The sequence below is a fragment of the Lissotriton vulgaris genome, chromosome 6, assembly GCF_964263255.1.
Source record: "Lissotriton vulgaris chromosome 6, aLisVul1.2, whole genome shotgun sequence".
NCBI classification, from domain to species: Eukaryota; Metazoa; Chordata; class Amphibia; order Caudata; family Salamandridae; genus Lissotriton; species Lissotriton vulgaris.
The window spans coordinates 896,736,327-896,754,687 of NC_141694.1; the positions used below are offsets into that span (position 1 = coordinate 896,736,327).

Below are 18,361 nucleotides of genomic sequence, written 5' to 3' on the forward strand. Positions count from 1 at the left end.
CCCCACTTGCTCTTCATGGGCGGCTTCTCCTTTGAAACTTGCCTTGTGGGCCAACACCTGTGTGGCTTCCTGCCAGGGAGAGGTTAACACCGCTCTCCTGTACAGGCTGCTATGGTGTTCTTTTCTGGAAGTCATGTACACGTCTCCCCAGGAGGGCAGAAAGCTGTCTTAGGGACACAACCCATGAATAACCATTAAGGGCACAGAAGACGAAGGGCAAAAAAGGGCCTACTTAGTGAAAGGTGCGCACTACAATAAGTTACATTAATTTAAATTTGAGTTTCAAGTCGGCCTAATCTAAAAAGTTACTTGATACCTTGGAGTATCAACTTTGGCCACACCGCTTAGAAGTTAGCACACCTGAGCTCGCAACCATGTATGCGCCAAGTGGGAGACCAACACTTTCCACAGTTAAAACAAAATGTTCACATTTTTATCGTCAGAACACGTAAAACACCTGGTCTGCTTTTGCGAAATGCAGGACCCTGCCTTAGGGCCCATTGGGCCTAGCATATGGGTGACTTACACATCTTGCAGAGGGAGGTTTAGCTTTGCCATTGCTTTGAATTGGCAGTGAGGCTAGCAGTTTAAAACTGCTCTTCCAGTCTTCAGTGGCATAATGGGAGACATGTTTACTTGTGTCATTCACAGGGTTGCACAACCAATGCTGCAATCCCTGGAGTGACCCTCTAACTTACATGCCCTAGGTACCATACACTATGGACTTACAAGTAAGTTAACTTAGGCCAATTGGGTATAAACTAATTCAACATACACATTTTAGGGTCAGGGCACTGGCACTGAGGTATGACTAGCAGGCCTCAGTGTACTCTGAGAATCGAAAAATGAGCAGCATCAGTCAAAGATCTTGGGGGTGACCATACAAAAAAAAGAATTTCCTTACATATAGGAGCACTATTTTCCTTCTGCAGTAAGATAAGCTCCTATCCTGAAGACACTTGCACCATAACATTATCTTAATGCAACTTGTGAATGCACTTGTATTGAAAGACTTTTCTGGTTTCAGAGAGACTTAAATCTTGAACTGGGATGAGTCTGGGATTTGAAATTACTACCCAAATGGCTACTCTGATTGATCGCTGAATAAAGTTAATGTGTATTCAACTCTAGTCTGCATGGCTTCATTTACCCACCAGTGGACAGCATGGAGTACCCCTCTTCTAAAGAATTCTTCAACCCGGATGACCCCGCAAGTGATCATACAATAGTAGGTGCATCTCCAGTTTCTAAACTCTTGGAGAAGGTAGAAAAGATGCCACTCACTCATCAACTTTGGAGTCATGCACTTTTGTACGATGGGCTGTTGGGTTTCCACCTTGGGAAAAGCACAGAAATAAATCTACTGGATGTGAGAGGACATCTGGATCGTCTTCCAGATAAGGGCACCAGAACCCTCTCATTCTTTTAAATGTATACATCCCCTTAAATACAGGAAACCATAGTGTATTTTTAGACTGTCTAGCCATGGTGGCGGAGGTCTACCATTCATCCACTGCATGGTTCAAATCGGCCTGGCATTCTGGGGGCTCCCTTCACTATTTGACACTGATAATTTTCAAAATGTATTCAGCTGCTCTACAACATGCTTGAATGTGGAAGCTCTGTGATTTCTACAGTGATGCAATGACAACCTATCCATGTTGTTAATATATGAAGAGGCAGATACAGATGCCAGCTTATCAAACAAGCAAGGTAATAATCTCATATTGAATACCTCCAAATCTTAGCTAATGCTTCATGGCATTGAGTATGCCAAGCAGAAGTTAGATTCCTCATATGATTTGAATTCTTTCAAGGTGGCCTCCCTAACTATGGAAAATAAAGTTTAAAATATGGACTTTTTGTTTTTAATTGTCACCCATTCTTGAAATGACAGATGAATATGTTAACGAAAAACTGCAGGTATTATTTTTTAAGTAATCTGGGATAGTTCCCTGGGTGCAGTTAAGGGCAACACCTGGACGTGGGATCTCGCATGCACTTCTGTAGCAGTCTAGTCATCGATGCTTCGGCAGCCTTCATACTAACTACTTACAACCAAGAGCCCTCTGCAGTTTCAGTTCATTTCAGCACGGTTTCCCTATCTTGCAATCCCCTCATGTGGGTCCCAGCAAATTTTTGAGTAAAATTCAAAGGCTTGATGCATTGGCACAAGGCCATTTATATTGGTTGAGTCATACCTCTTGGTACACGCCTACGCGGGCCCTTATGTCAGCAAATGAATGACTGGCAAATAGTTACCATCTCAGAGAAAGCTTTTTGTGTGCAAATCATCTCCATCCACTGAAAGCCAGTGATAGAATGACACCCCCCACACCTTATAAAAATGGTGGAAACATTTAGAAAACAATTGACAACCCATCAATTTCCTGGCAGATGTGAAAATCGGTATGCCACCCCAGGAAAGCTATTGTCTAGGCACTTTATAACAAAATTGAATTGCACAGATTAATAATAAGAAATAGTTGACGAGGATTTAATATGACCGTTTTCTAAACACTACACTGCGCTATCCTACTCAGACACCAACCCGTATCAATAACTACAAAACACAACTAAACACAATCACCATAGACCACCATGACGCTGGTCAACCAGAATCCCATAAGCACAATAAGTGCCCAGAATCCGTAAGAGTTATGGGATCATACCAGTGGTAGAAATAAGTAACATAAATTAACAGAACATAATGTAACAAAAAGGAAACATCATTTAATCAAATTAAAGGAGTCACCCAGTAAAAAACAGAAAAGCCTACGAAAAATAGCCTCAGGTCATGCTCACAAGTTTAATACAAACTGCACAAACAAAAGGCATTGGTCTTTATTATTATTGAACTATATCTATTATTGAACTATACATTTAAATTGTATGAAAGAATTTAAAGTTGTGAAGAATCAACTCTCTTAATCAGAGGCAGAGTGAAACCCTTCAGTCTCCTAAGATCAATCATTTCAACTTACCACGCGCCTTCTGCATACTCTGAACCGCAATCCAAAACCTATTTTGTCAGAGACATGTCTAAATAGTCAGAAGGCCTTGCAAAATGTATACCATTGTGCAGCCTTTAAAACTAGTTTCCAATGCCATAATATGCTGCATTAAGTTTACATTTAAAATCATCTTTTGTAACTTAACTAAAAGTAGGCTGTTCACATTCAAAAACAAAACTGTCATGTTGTTGTCTAGCACTAATTCGCACAATACACGATTCTTGCTAGATGGCTTGTAGGTGGTAAATGCAGACGATGCGCCCACAAGAGGACGCAGCAAAGCATGTAGGTGTTTTCAAAGAAAGAATATGCTTTGTGGTAGTTGTTTCAAGTCGTCTGTGCAGATTCGTTTTCAAAGAACGAAAGCACGGTAACCAGGCCTAAACGTTTCTTGTTAGAATTCTGTGCAAGGGCTTCAACAGGGCAATTGTCAGTATTATTTCCGCACAACACAAAGTGCAGCAGGGCCAAGGCTGATGTTTGTAGGGTCAATATTTAAAACAGAGAAGGCTTCTTAACAACTAATAAGGAAGTTGTAGGAAAGCACCGATTGTGTTGTGAAATTTTGTATTTGCATTACACAAACAAGTTATGAGTCTCAAAGTGCAATCACAGCCATAAAAAATGATTCACATTTCAGGGAGAATAAGCAGGCAGGAATGAGCTATTTCAAGAAGAATATTCTCACCAGCTATAAAGTATCCTTTATCAATAGATCCCGGTTTCAAAAATACATTGCTTCTAGGTGAAATAAAGGACAATACTGACTTAAGCCTCCTGATAACACTTGAGTCATCTGTGACATTGCTACTGTTGTTTCCAGTTGATGACTTTGGAAGAGCTCTGCCCGACACAATGGAAAAAATAAAACACTCATAGAGACGCTGACTCCAAGACACTGCTGAAGTAGCACCACACTGTGTAGAAATAGAAACGAACCCAATGGATCACTGACATACTATCGAATACACAAATATAGAATTACCAAACTATCGAAGAAAAAAGAATGCAAACATATCGAATTCCTATCTACAAACAGGTAAGTACAAAAATATCGAATCAAAAATATAGTTTAAAAAAATATAGGGGGTCATTAGGATTGCGGTTTTTCCGCATCCTCCGGGCCGGCAGAAGTGTCCGCCGGCCCGGAGGATGCGGAAAAACCGCTGCGGACCCTTCAAAGACCCCCCGCCAGATTAGGATGGCTGGAGGGTCAGGAAGACCGTCCGCCGCTTTTCCGCCGTGGTCGCCTTACGACCGTGGCGGAAAAGCTCTAATATGGAGGCGGTGTCTAACAGACACCACCAGCCATATTAGGATGGGGTAAACAGATGCCTTTCCGCGGCGGCTTCTTCGCCGTGGAAAGGCATACGGTGATTTCTTTGGGGGCCCGTTGCGGGCCCCCAGGGTGACGGGGGTGGGGGGTGCACATGGGGGTACCTATGGTACCCCCCTGCATTTGCATGCATGCTTCAAGCAGCACCCGCCGCAATGTTAAACATACAGCATGTGACAATTTGCACGGAGGGACCGCCGCTGCCCCTGCGGACGGTCCCTCCTCCTCTGGGGTGGCGGACGGACGCAGGTCCGTCCGCCATCCTAATAGGGCCCATAGTTAGTCAAAATATAGAATTTTTTTAAATGTCTTAAAATTAATTTAAAATGAATGAAATAATAAATATAACTAACTAAAACATACTTAAAAATACTTAAATAACCTTAAAATTATTAAATAATTAATTTAAGCAAAAAAAACATACCATTTTATTTTTTAATACATATATATATATATATATATATATATATATATATATATATATATATATATATATATATTCACATAATATTAATAAAACATATACAATATTTTTACCGTAGGATAACGGGAGGGTAACATTTACTATTCCCACTCCAGTGAGTGTAACAGTAGGGAAAGCGTTGGACAGCGGGAGAGTAAAAATTACTATTCCCACTCCAGAAAGTGCAACACTAGGGAAAGCGTTGGATAGCGTAGGGGTAAAAATTACTATTCCCACTCCAGAGAGTGCAACAGTAGGGAAAGTGTTGGATAGCGTAGGGGTAAAAATTACTATTCCCACTCCAGAGAGTGCAACAGTAAGGAAAGCATTGGATAGCGGGAGGGTAAACATTACTATTCCCACTCCAGTGAGGGGAACAGTAGGGAAAGCGTTGGATAGCGGTAGGGTAAAAATTACTATTCCCAATCCAGAGAGTGCAACAGAAGGGAAAGCGTTGGATAGCGTAGGGGTAAAAATTACTATTCCCACTCCAGAGAGTGCAACAGTAGGGAAAGCGTTGGATAGCGGGAGGGTAAAAATTACTATTCCCACTCCAGTTGGGGCAACAGTAGTGAAAGCGTTGGATAGCGTAGGGGTAAAAATTACTATTCCCACTCCAGAGAGTGCAACAGTAGGAAAAGTGTTGGATAGCGTAGGGGTAAAAATGACTATTTCCACTCCAGAGAGTGCAACAGTAGGGAAAGCGATGGATAGCGGGAGGGTAAAAATTACTATTCCCACTCCAGAGAGTGCAACAGTAGGGAAAGCGTTGGATAGCGTAGGGGTAAAAATTACTATTCCCACTCCAGAGAGTGCAACAGTAGGAAAAGTGTTGGATAGCGTAGGGGTAAAAATGACTATTCCCACTCCAGAGAGTGCAACAGTAGGGAAAGCGTTGGATAGCGTAGGGGTAAAAATTACTATTCCCATTCTAGTGAATTTAACAGTAGGGAAAGTAATGATTTAATATATTAATAAAAATAAATTAAATATCAATACCAATAAAACAGTAATTAAAATTAATTGCCAATTTAATATTATGTAATAATTAATCAATTATAAATACAAATAAATATTAGTTATTAAAATTAATTACCTATTCATAATTAATTAACTCATTAATTTGCAATAACAAAAACTAATTAATATTAAACATTAATACCCAATTAATAATTAATGAACAGTAAATTAATTATCAATACACAAAAAGTATTTTTAATATGTAAATGTAAATGTAAAGGACACTTTTATAGCGCACCTATCACTCCAAGGAGTATCTTGGCGCTCAAACAACCAGATGACAAGGTTGAGGGAAAGAGATCAACTCGATGGAGAATGCTTTACACTTTACACCAATGCTCTGCAGGCCACATCTGTAAGAGAAAACACCCAAGTTTTTAAAGCTTTCCTAAACTGAGTTTCGTGGGACAATGACCTAAGGTAAGGTGGAAGCTTATTCCAAGCCCTAGCACCCAGGACGAAGAGAGATTTTCCTCCTTTGGTAGCCAGTCTGAATCTGGGGATTATTAGTAGGTTCTGACTAGCAGACCTCAGGCAACGGATGGGATGGTACCGTTTAAAACCGTTACACAGATATTTGGGCCCTTGCTGTTGAAAAGCTCTAAATGTGATCAGCAAGATCTTAAATAGGATCCTTTTGCCAATTGGTAGCCAATGCAGCGCTTTAAGCGCAGCTGACGCAGATGACTTACGGGGCCAGCCTAGCACCAGCCGGGCAGCAGCATGTTGGACCATCTGTAGCCTATGGAGTACAGACTTATTGACTCCAGCATATAGGCTATTACAGTAATCCAGCCTCGAAGTTATTAAGGCAACTGCGACTGATTTTCTGGCTGACAGAGGAAGAAGGTCAAAAAACTTCCTCAGAGATTTAATTATGTGGAAACACATACCAGCTACGGCCACCGCTTGCTGTTTAAAGCACAATTGGTCATCAAATTTAATGCCCAGGTTTCGAGCAGATAAGATGGTATCAGGGGGGCTTCAGCACCGTCCGGCCACCAGTTTTTTGGGGGAAAACAGATTTTGATTTCCGTAAGGCAAGATCTCCGTTTTGCCGGAATTGCATTTGAGGTGGTTCTCAGTCATCCATTTAAATGTGGCTGTTAGGCATTTTTTCAGGTTTTCCTCCGCCCCAGGCAGTTCCCCATCCAGTACCAGGATAAGCTGAGTGTCATCTGCATATGATATTGTACTAATATGAAATGATGCAATTAGCTCAATCAGGGGTACCATGTATAGATTAAAGAGGACAGGGCTTAACCTCGCGCACTGAGGGACCCCGGAGCTGATGACCTTAGCTTCCGACTGGAATTTGCCCAGAACTGTAATTTGGCGTCTGTTGTTTAGAAAGTTCCTAAGCCAACCCAAGACTGTCCCTCCTATTCCTGCGGCCACCAACCGGTCCACTAAGATGTTATGTGAAACCGTGTCGAAGGCTGCCGACAAATCTAATAAAATCAGGACAGCCTTCTTTCCCTGGTCTATGGCCATTCGAAGGGTCTCTGCTGTGAACAGCAGGGCAGATTCTGTAGAGTGTTTCGACCGAAACCCTGACTGGTTGGGATGTAGGATGTTGTTCTCCTCCAGAAAGCTCGTAAGTTGACTGTTAACAAACTTTTCCACTAGCTTGAACAGCAATGGGAGCAGGGATATAGGCCGCATGCATGTTTTTGTGAAGGGGCTTAACTGCTGCGAGCTTCCATTCACTAGGGATTTCTGCTGTGGCTAGCAATGAATTTATAATGCTGTTAATGGTAGGATTAACAACCTCCACCAATGCCTGCAAAACCAAAGGGGGGCATGGGTCAAAAGGAGATCCAGATTTACTGGCCAGAATGGCTTTAGAGGTCTCCTCAAGGGAGACAGGCGCAAATGATTAGAGGCAGGGGATCCTCATTACTGTCTTAACTCCTTCAACCTGTTCTAGGTTTTCTGGAGAAGAAGATGTCGGGGGAAAGGTCTTCACAATGTCGAGGATCTTATTTTCAAAGTAATCAGCGATCAGATTGCAAAGGTTTTGAGATGGAGGAATCTCTTGTGACAGGGCCGATGGGTTAGTGAAATCCTTTACTATTTTAAAGATTTCTTTTTGTCCAGAGCCCGCCGTGGATATAGCCTGTAGGTAGTAGGCTTTCTTGGCTAGTTTAATCCCTGCATGGTAATGCCTTCTGGCTGATTTGTAGATATTGCGAGCGGCCCACTCGTATTTCCTACGCCATCTCCGCTCAAGTGCTCTCACTTCTCCCAGCTCTAACTTCAGGGCAGGCGAGAACCATGGGGCATTCCTTTTGCCCTTAATGGCAGCTGAATTTTTCCTACCAGCTCGTCCTAATAGAGCGCCAGTCGTACCTATCCAGTCACAGAATTTCTGATTGTCTATTGAAGTATTGCCTGTTAAAGCGGGCGTGGCTTCTTTTAACATTCCTATCAGATCTGGTCTGCTGGAAAATTTCTTCCAGTTAGGTTTATACGTGTTGTCAGATCTTCTCTTTTTCATGGTGTCGGCTGAGATGTAGTTATTTAGTGCAATATCAAAAGGGATGAAAAAGTGGTCGGACCAAATTTGGGGGCGCAGCGATTTAACCATCAACCTAGCCGAATTGGAGCAAATACAGTCCAGCAAATGTCCAGCTACATGGGTCGGTTCTCGGTTTCGGAGAGTAAGACCAAGAATGTCAATGATATCTGTAAAGCCACTCACTCCTGGCTCTTTGGGGGAGTCTAATTGCAGGTTTAGGTCTCCTAACACCATAAAGTGTGAGTATCTGAGCACCAAATCGCTCAGTGCATCTCCCACAGTTTCAAGGAACTCAGTAGGAGAGCCAGGGGGACGGTAAATGAGGGCGCCGGAAAAGGTGAAAGAATCATGGATACTTAAGCAAAAGGCTAAAGCTTCAGCACCTTTAATGACCGCTAATTCGTGGGTGGAACATTTAAGTGAGTTGCGATAAATTATGGCCAGCCCTCCTCCTCGTTGTTCACTCCTATCCAGGCGCTGTATCCGATAATTATGAGGAAGAGCTATAGCTAAATCAGGATTGGCCCAAGGTCTTAACCAGGTTTCCGTGACTAAGAGCCAGTCCAGATTGGTCTCAACGATCAAGTCGTTTATATTCTGGGCGTTTCTACAAAGTGATCGGGCATTAATGAGTCCTCCTCGCAGCACAGAATTATGAGAGGGAACTTCCGGGACAGGCTCTGGAGTCAGCGTAAGCTTACACTCACCACAGCACACGGGTCTATACCAGTTGTCCGGGGTTACAACCCCATGACAGTGCATAGGAGTCGTATTATAGGAGTATAGTAACTCCCTGGAAATACCTATGAGAGCCTTACGAGAGCCATGAAGCTGCACAGAGTCCCCCGCCTCGAGCGCCAGCTTAGCGCTGACGAGCGCAGACGGGCAGGACTCTGGCTTGACTTCCGGCGCGAGTCGGGAGCACCCGCTGTGCGTCACCGCTGCGCGTATGCATGGTAGGTTTAAATAGGGCTCACCTGACCTGGCCGCCTGAGCACTAGAGCGCTCAGCGTGATGTCACAGGCAGACCTCCCCAACTACACCCAAGATGGCGGCTACACAAGGATTCACCGGTCAACTCGGCCCGCTAAAAGAGCGGTGGGGGCACAATTGTAGTGCAAGTGTGTGGGCAATGGTCCTGATAAGGTAGGGAATCAATTAAAAGATATTAAACAGTTAACAAAAAAAACGAAAATATTGTAAAATCGCGTTTAAAATCGCGTTTCTGCTTACTAATGAGCTCGCTTAAGCACCAAAATAAGTAAGAAGCGCGGCATACATAAAATTAAGCTTTCCCAGGGCTGACTCACACAAAGTGCTCGTCTTAAATAGGGCTCACCTGACCTGGCCGCCTGAGCACTAGAGCACTCAGCGTGATGTCACAGGCAGACCTCCCCAACTACACCCAAGATGGCGTCTACACAAGGATTCACCGATGAACTCGGCCCGCTAAAAGAGCGGTGGGGGCACAATTGTAGTGCAAGTGTGTGGGCAATGGTCCTGATAAGGTAGGGAATCAATTAAACGATATTAAACAGTTTACAAAAAAAAACCGAAAATATTGTAAAATCGCGTTTAAAATCGCGTTTCTGCTTACTAATGAGCTCGCTTAAGCACCAAAATAAGTAAGAAGCGCGGCACACATAAAATTAAGCTTTCCCAGCTTAATTACAATTAAATTACTTCCCACCGTATTCCCCTATAAACCCGTAATCCGCTACAGAAAATAAATTTATACAATTATCGTAATTATCAATTAATAAATTAATAAAAATTAATTACCAATTAATAAAAATTAATTACCAATTAACAATTAATTAACAATAAATAAAAAATCAATACCAATAAATAAAAAAAAATTATTTACTTAATTACAATTAAATTACTTCCCACCCTATTCCCCTATAAACCCACAACCTGCTACAGAAAATACATTAATACAATTAACATAATTATCAATTAATCAATAAATAAAAATTAATGACCAATTAAAAATTAATTAACAATAAATTCAAAATGAATACCAATAAATAAATAAAAATATTTAATTAATTACAATTAAATTACTTCCCACCCTATTCCCCTATAAACCCACAACCCGCTACAGAACTCAAACGCAAAATTAAATTAAAAATAATTAGTAATTTCTAAAAATTAATATTTAATTTAATATAATTAAATTACTTCCCACCCTATTCCCCTATAAACCCACAACCCGCTACAGAATTAAATTACGCAAAAATTAAATAACACAAAATCCATTACTTAAAATAAATTACAAAAATAATATACACTTTTCACTTATATACTAACATACCAAACACTTTTAAAAATTCGATATTATTAAAAATTCGATATATTTTAATACCTATATTATATACTTCGATATTTTGATTTTCTATATTTTGAAAAAATCGATATTATATTACTTACCTTCAATTCGATATTTTTCACCACTTTATTCTGTCCATTCGATATTTTGTCCATTCTATATTTTGACTTCGATATTTTGTCCATTCTATATTTTGACTTCGATATTTTGGCAATTCTATATTTTGAATTCGATATTTTGTCTTGTTACCAACCCAATACTTTAAATCAGGTAACTCGTAGCCCCAGGTTAGCTGGTATCTGTTTTTCTCTTACATCCTGTGTCAAGCCTGCATACCCTCAGAGTACTGTTTTTCCTTCAGAATTATTTCTACGGCACAATTCTCTGAAGCATCCCCACCTCACTTGGAAACCCCTCTTCTGATAAACCCCAACAGATGGGGAACGGGTGTCATGTAACAGAGTTGATCAACTCTGAATTCTTTGTCAACCAACAGAACGGTGCTTTTTCTGTGCCACTCAACGTTTCTTGCGATCCACGTGCATATCTATAAATGACTCCTTATATTTTGACAATCATTTTTAACTCAAAAATGTCTCATGATTTTTCACCCACTTTCCTGCATTTATTTTAGAACGGCTGGACCGCCAGACATTTATTTAATTTCATTTTCGCCTCCACTTGTATAGATTTCGACATGTTCAACCTTCACCTTGTTTCTTCAACCATGCATGTACCAGACACAACATGTGCATTTTCGCTCACATCTCAAAAGGAGAAAACACCCGTAATGTAACGATGAGTCAAATAGGAACCACTACATTTCTATTTAAAGCATCTCTCTTCCATACCGGTTGCCACAACTGTGTGAAAAGCTTCACAAACAACTACATTTACTCTCTTTGGTAACCCATTCACTTGTGGGCACCACAGAAATACCTTCTTCTGAATGGCAATATGGTGAATCAAATCCTTTTATTGCTCGAAATGCCCCATTGTCAGTGTGAATAGGGATAGCCTTTGCGTAAAACATCCTTCCCTCCTAATAATAAAAACACTCTCAGCTCTTGGCCCACACAGCAACCCATAGAATATCAAAAGGACCCAAAAATACAAAACCATGTGACCCCAGGGGAATACAAATAATTGGCACATGAACCATAGGCCCCATTGCGCACTTTAAAGTCTTACCAAAAAGTTGACACTATACAACTTCTCACAAATCCATATATGCATGGACACCAAAAACACCTCAATTATTAATCTTTAGTTTGATGTTGCACATGGATGTAATATATGAGTTTCCATCATAAATACAGAAAGCACCACATCTGGAGGCACAACTTTGTTTTCTGCTCAAGACATATTTCCCATTTAACAGCAACCTTACATTGATCTTTCAAAGAGCAATGTGTCAGGCAATAATAATATGCACCCTAACTGCTTAAAGAGTTCCTCCTCTTCACTCCCAAAACGCAAATCCCGTCCCCTCATTCAAACTTTTAGTATTATTTACCAGAACTTCAAATACAAAAATATGGAGTCTTGGATTGGATATCAAATGAAGGTAGGATGCTTCAACACGATCAAACATTTAAAAGAAAATCGAATATGTATATATCACATTATGACTAGATCGTCTCTTACTATCATTGGGGTGGGAAACATCATTTACTACGAAGTAATTACCACTAATAACGTTTTCCACGAGTCACTTACCACGCAAACGTCTTTTAAACGCGGGTGCCTTCCACGACCTCCACTACCACGCAAGTACGCTCTGCGTGGGCTGGGGGGGAGACGTGGTATTCCTTCCAGTCGTTCTGCGTGGGCTTGGGGGCTGGGGAGGGGCTGGGGGGGGTACTTGGGGGGGCTGGGGGGGGCTCCCCCCCCAAAAAAAAACAAAAACAAAGGAGCAGGTTACTTAGAAAAAAAAATACGCACTTCAGTACCAATGAAGAAAAAGGAAAGTGCCTCCCCCAAAGACGTGCCGTGTACGTCAAAATAGCAGTCCGTTTTTAATGTTGGTAGACGTGTTTTGACGCTTGTTTCGATGGTGGATGGAAGCAAGGGCTGCTGGTGAAAGACGGGAAGGTGTAAGGTAAGTAAATAATCTTTATTTAAAATATATAAATATTTAAGCGCACAGTAAAATAAAAGAATTTATAAATCTAGGGTAATTTGTTGTTTTTGAATGTTGAAAAAAAACGATCGATTGGGTTAAGCAGTTACTACAAACTCTAGACATACTTTTTTTGCCTATCAGTTTCATTATGTTTCATTTGTGCTTAGTGGACGTTTCTACGCGTGTTATAATCCATTGTTGTAAATTCCAGCGTGGTAAAGCCACTTGCGAACTAAAATTTGCGTGGTAATGCCATGCGTGGAACTTGCAATCGTGGTAAAATCATATATTCCATTGGGGTATTATAGTGCTCAGAGTTGTCCCACATATTTATAAACCTCTATTTCACCTTTTGACTTGTGTGAATTAATCTTTTCGGCATTCATTCCTACATTATTATGAAGTTGATACCCAAGTAACCATACTCCATTAGCTGCTGAAGCTTTTCCACCCTCAGTGCAAACACAATTTTATTATGTTTGGACACATTTGTTTTTAACTTGGACTGGTAAAAAAAGCTGTTTTTACACGGGTGGGAGAACAACACAGGAGTAGAAACAACACAGGCGAGCAGGATGCAACAATGGAGCGTGAGGGCAGGGGCAGAAGCTACACCGGACGTGAGTGGGAGAACCAACATGGATTGTGCAGGTGGGGGGGAAAGAGAAAACAGAGAGAAGGTGGAGAACTGGGGAGCAAGCAGGCAAATGAGAGCAACGTGGAGTGGGCAGGGGAGATGCATACAGGCAAGAAAACAATGGGGGACTAAACGAGAGCAAGCGCAACAGACATGCAGGTGGGGAGAAGAACATGGGTGACATAGCAACGCAGAGTGCAGAGGAGAAAAGTACCTAATGGAGAAAGCTGGACAACAGATTACTTCCCATGGAGTGCTCACCCTTAAAGTAAAAAAGTAGCAGATGAAGAGCAAGCAGTGGAAGTACCAAGCCAATAAAAAGGGATGGAAAAGAGGCTATGTTCCATGGAAGAGACAAATAAACTAGTTACTTACCTTTGGTAACCTCCTTTTCTGGTAGAGACTTTATCTAACTGCAGATTCCTCACCTTGTGAATTTCCCCTAGCTCCCAGACTGGATCCAGAAACTTTACAGGAGTTGCATCTTGTGGGCGAACTTGCCAAAACTCCTGGGGCATACCTTACTTGTGGAACACTGTGGTTGCTGCTTTTCTTGGTCCCCCCTCCCGCCGCCTCAACTCGAATCCTCGCGGCCGCTGAGTGGAGGAAGGGGAAGGGACTACCATTACCAGGCTCCTTAGCGGCGTAAGCCGCACACGCAATTTCCTCGCCCGGAGGCGCATTTAACTGCTGGACAGCCCCCGCGTCGCGGGACCGCGCGCATTTAACTGCTGGGCAGCCCCGGCAGAGCGGGCGAACTTGCCAAAACTCCTGGGGCATACCTTACTTGTGGAACGCTGTGGTTGCTGCTTTTCTTAGTCCCCCCTCCCGCCGCCGCAACTCTAATCCTCGCGGCCGCCGAGTGGAGGAAGGGGAAGGGACTACAATTAACAGGCTCCTTCGCGGCGGAAGCCGCACACGCAATTTCCACGCCCGGAGGCGTATTTAACTGCTGGACAGCCCCGGCAGAGCGGGCGAACTTGCCAAAACTCCTGGGGCATACCTTACTTGTGGAACACTGTGGTTGTTGCTTTTCTTGGTCCCCCCTCCCGCCGCCTAAACTCTAATCCTCGCGGCCGCCGAGTGGAGGAAGGGGAAGGGACTGCCATTACCAGGCTCCTTAGCGGCGGAAGCCGCACACGCACATTCCGCGCCCGGAGGCCGATTTAACTGCTGGACAGCCCCGGCAGAGCGGGCGAACTTGCCAAAACTCCTGGGGCATACCTTACTTGTGGAACGCTGTGGTTGCTGCTTTTCTTGGTCCCCCCTCCCGCCGCGGCAACTCTAATCCTCGCGGCCGCCGAGTGGAGGAAGGGGAAGGGACTACCATTAACAGGCTCCTAAGCGGTGGAAGCCGCACACGCAATTTCCGTGCCCGGAGGCGCATTTAACTGCTGGGCAGCCCCCGCGTCGCGGGACCGCGCGCGGGCCGTGCTGGGACGAAACCCGGACAAAGGGTGGAGAGTCTGTGACAGTCCGGGACTGTACGTGACTGGGCTGGGCCAGGGACCCTGATTCTTGTTCATCGCTGGACTTCCGCGACCCTCATATAGTGAGACAGTATTGCATTTAAATATACTCCTCTTGGTTATTTTGAGTTCCTAGTGTTTATCTTAGGTGGCTTGTTCTATTCTGTGCTATTAGGTAAAGTTTCAGATTGTTTTTTAATTAACACCGCTGGGTATGTCTAAACAAAAGGGTCCCCTGGTGCCTAACACTATGGAAAATTACCTAGTGAAGGTTGTGAATAAAATCAACAGTGAAAGAGGGCAGTCTTTAGGGTTAAGCTCGTCCCCTACAACATCCGCTGTGCAACCTTCACTCGTATTACCGGCACGGGATGATAGCAGGGATATCGTTAGTCTTGATCTCTCTGCCAGTGACATACCTGAACAAAACATTGCTCCCACAGTTGATCTAGAAGCATCCTTGGATACGACGGTGCAGAACCTACCGACTCCTGCGCCCAGAGCAGTCAGAGCGTGCAGGAAAGTACAGACCAAACGTGGGGAGTCACGTTCGGCTAGAAGAAGAATAGTTTCTCCACCCAAAATCCTAGATAATGATGATGCTATTACGGGAAAGGGGGATATGGTGAAATGGGAGGACGAACAAATAAAAAAATTTGTAAGTATGATCGATTTAAAGATCAAGGGTATTGTTAAACCCCTTGTGGCAAACATCGATCAACTTACTGAAGAGGTTAAAAGACTAGGGGGACTCCTTAATAAGACAATGGAGGAAGTGGGTAGTCTATCAGCTTTGGTATCAAGCAGATGTGAAACCCATGAGGTTCACCCTGAGAGAGGGGAAGGAGGTAGTGAGAATATTGTACAGCAACCCCCGCCTACCCAGCTCCCAGTAGGTGAGGATTCTCAAACAGTAGCTATAGAGGCTCCCTTAATAACATCTACTGAACCGCGCCAAGAGCGAGATTTATTCCAATTTGTTGTGGAAGCTTCTCCCCTAGTTTTAGTCTTGGCAAACGCCCCCACTTTGGCCCCTGGTCAGGTGGAGTCAACAACATCACTTAGCGATAAAGCGCTGCACTGGTTGACGAAAAATATAAAGATGTCTCCCTGGCGCAAACAGCAGTTAGCAGGGGAAATCATTATGGCTAGAAGGGTAGCCTGGCTTGGGGACTACCCGAAAAAGTTTAAGGGAGATTGTATAACCTTGAATTTTTCAAGACCCGATGTACTCCCAAACATACTGGCAAACGTATTCCCCCCCCCCAACGCAGGGATTCTGCTATGATCCCACTAACACTTGAATTCTTCTACAGTAGGAGATGGAGAGTAGCGAACTCCAGTAGACTATGGCCAAAACGGACACCTTTGTCAAGTACATTGGGGAGGGGTGCCCATACTAGGGATGGGGGTATCACCTTGGAAAATCGGTTCGGGGTTTTGTCTGACTTGAATGAATGCGATTGACTCCTGAGGGCTGAAAGATTTGTAGATATGAAAGAAATAGAGTTTGGCAGAATGTATGGTCCTAAGGATTGGATTAGGACACAAACTAACAAGGCCCGTACTCCACAAATAATTCCACTGGAGGGATCCTACCAAATGGGGCAGCCCACAGAGAGTAGGGATTTGTGTCAACTAATTTGCTCGGACCCATTTGGGGAAAACGACTGCCCAGAACCAGATGGGCTCCCTCCAGAGATGCACTGCCACAAGCCCACTAACCTAGAACATCATTCAGTGATTGAGGGTGTGACCCCAGTAGCTAAATTTTGCAGCTTACAAGGCGAGGCAGGGTTGGTATTCCTTTTGTGGAACCTTGCTGGAATTGACAATAAGTTAATATCTCCAGAATGGTGTAGTTTTGTTGACCAGTATGACATTATTCTTTTTCAGGAAACCTGGTCAATGGTTCCAGTTTATCGTTTGGGGTTTCTTAATTTTCACGCCCCTGCCACCAAGAAATATAAAGGCCGACCTGCTGGGGGTTTGCTAATCTGGGTCCGCCAATCCTTATGCTGCAGGGTGCAACAAATTAATTTCCCCTCAAATGACATTCTGTCAGTAAACATCACATGGGCAAATGGTCAGGGGATGGCTATCTATAATATCTATGCAAGGGGGACAGCAGGGGGACAAACATCTGAGGTAATCTCTGATCTTGATTATCTGCTCGAGGCCCTCCCAACACAGGTGTCTATCATAGTAGGTGGAGATTTTAACACTACTTTTGAACCTCTTGGAGAAGAGGATCAGTTTCTCGCTGCTGAGGAAGACAATAAATGGGGTGTCCCCCAGCTTGAATTACCTGCCATAAGAAGATGGACAGCCGTAGCAATACAGCTTAAGGCCCTATGCCTAGTGAGAGGGCTTAGAGCAGCAAATGGGCGTACTCCGTCCGATCGACTAGGAAAAAATACATTTGATAATAGTAGACATCCTAGTCGCATAGATTACTTTCTGGTGGACATAAGAAGATGGCATAGACTGATAGATATGACTGTTAAAAATAGGTTGGAAAGTGACCACAATCCACTTTGCTTGGAATTCCAAGCACAGAAGGGGACTAGAGATCAGAACCTGGGGTGTGGCAAAGTCACCCTGGATATTGTTGCCTCCAATAACATGCGTCACATTAAATGGGGTAATTTTATTGAGAACCCTGAGAAATTGGAGGTCCTTAAAATCATGGTTGTCGAAGAAGTGGTTAATTTAAACACTCACATCAGTAAGATAGACTTTCCACAAATAATGCTTGAGGCCCATATCCACTTTTTCGCAAAACTTCAATTGATCTTTAGGAAAATCATAAAACAGGCCAAGGGAAACAAAAAACGACCTAAGGAGGGGTGGTATAACAACGCCTGTAAATTAGCCCGTCATAACTGGAGTATAGAATTAAGGTGTAGGAATCCCTCAGTAGTGAGAATAGCAAGGGAAACTTATAGGCTAGCCCATAAAACAGCTAAAAAAGAGTGGGATGAGGATCAATGGCGTGATCTGAAAATAGCCTGTGGAGCAAAGGACTCAAAACAATTTTGAGGTGTAGCCGAACCCCTCCAAAACAACGTTGCCAAGCAACAATGGGTAGATTTTTTCAGACCACAATATGCTCGTAACCGAGCTGAAGAAGACTGCCCACTACCCCCAACTATTTTTTATAAAAGTCAGCTCTTTACAGCTAAAGATGTCAGTATAGCGTTAGACTGTGTGACCGGGGGAAGAGCCCCAGGCATGGATGGCATCCCAGCCGACGTGTTTTTAAGTGATAGATCATCTTGGTGTCAGTACTTTGAGTGTTTAACTAACTCTGTGGCTAGGGGTGCGCCAATCCCACCATCATGGAAAGGCGCTGAAATAATTCTAGTTTTTAAAAAGGGTGACAAATATCTACCCAGTAACTATAGACCAATCAGTCTTATAGACTCAGCCCAAAAACTTGTT

At 43.0% G+C, this 18,361-nt stretch overlaps 1 protein-coding gene across 1 annotated transcript in view; it reads right to left on the bottom strand.

Annotated features, from left to right (window-relative positions):
* ACOXL (acyl-CoA oxidase like) overlaps positions 1-18,361 on the bottom strand; it is a 1,104,726-nt gene that overhangs the window by 223,904 nt on the left and 862,461 nt on the right. The gene's annotated exons all lie outside the window — the stretch shown is intronic.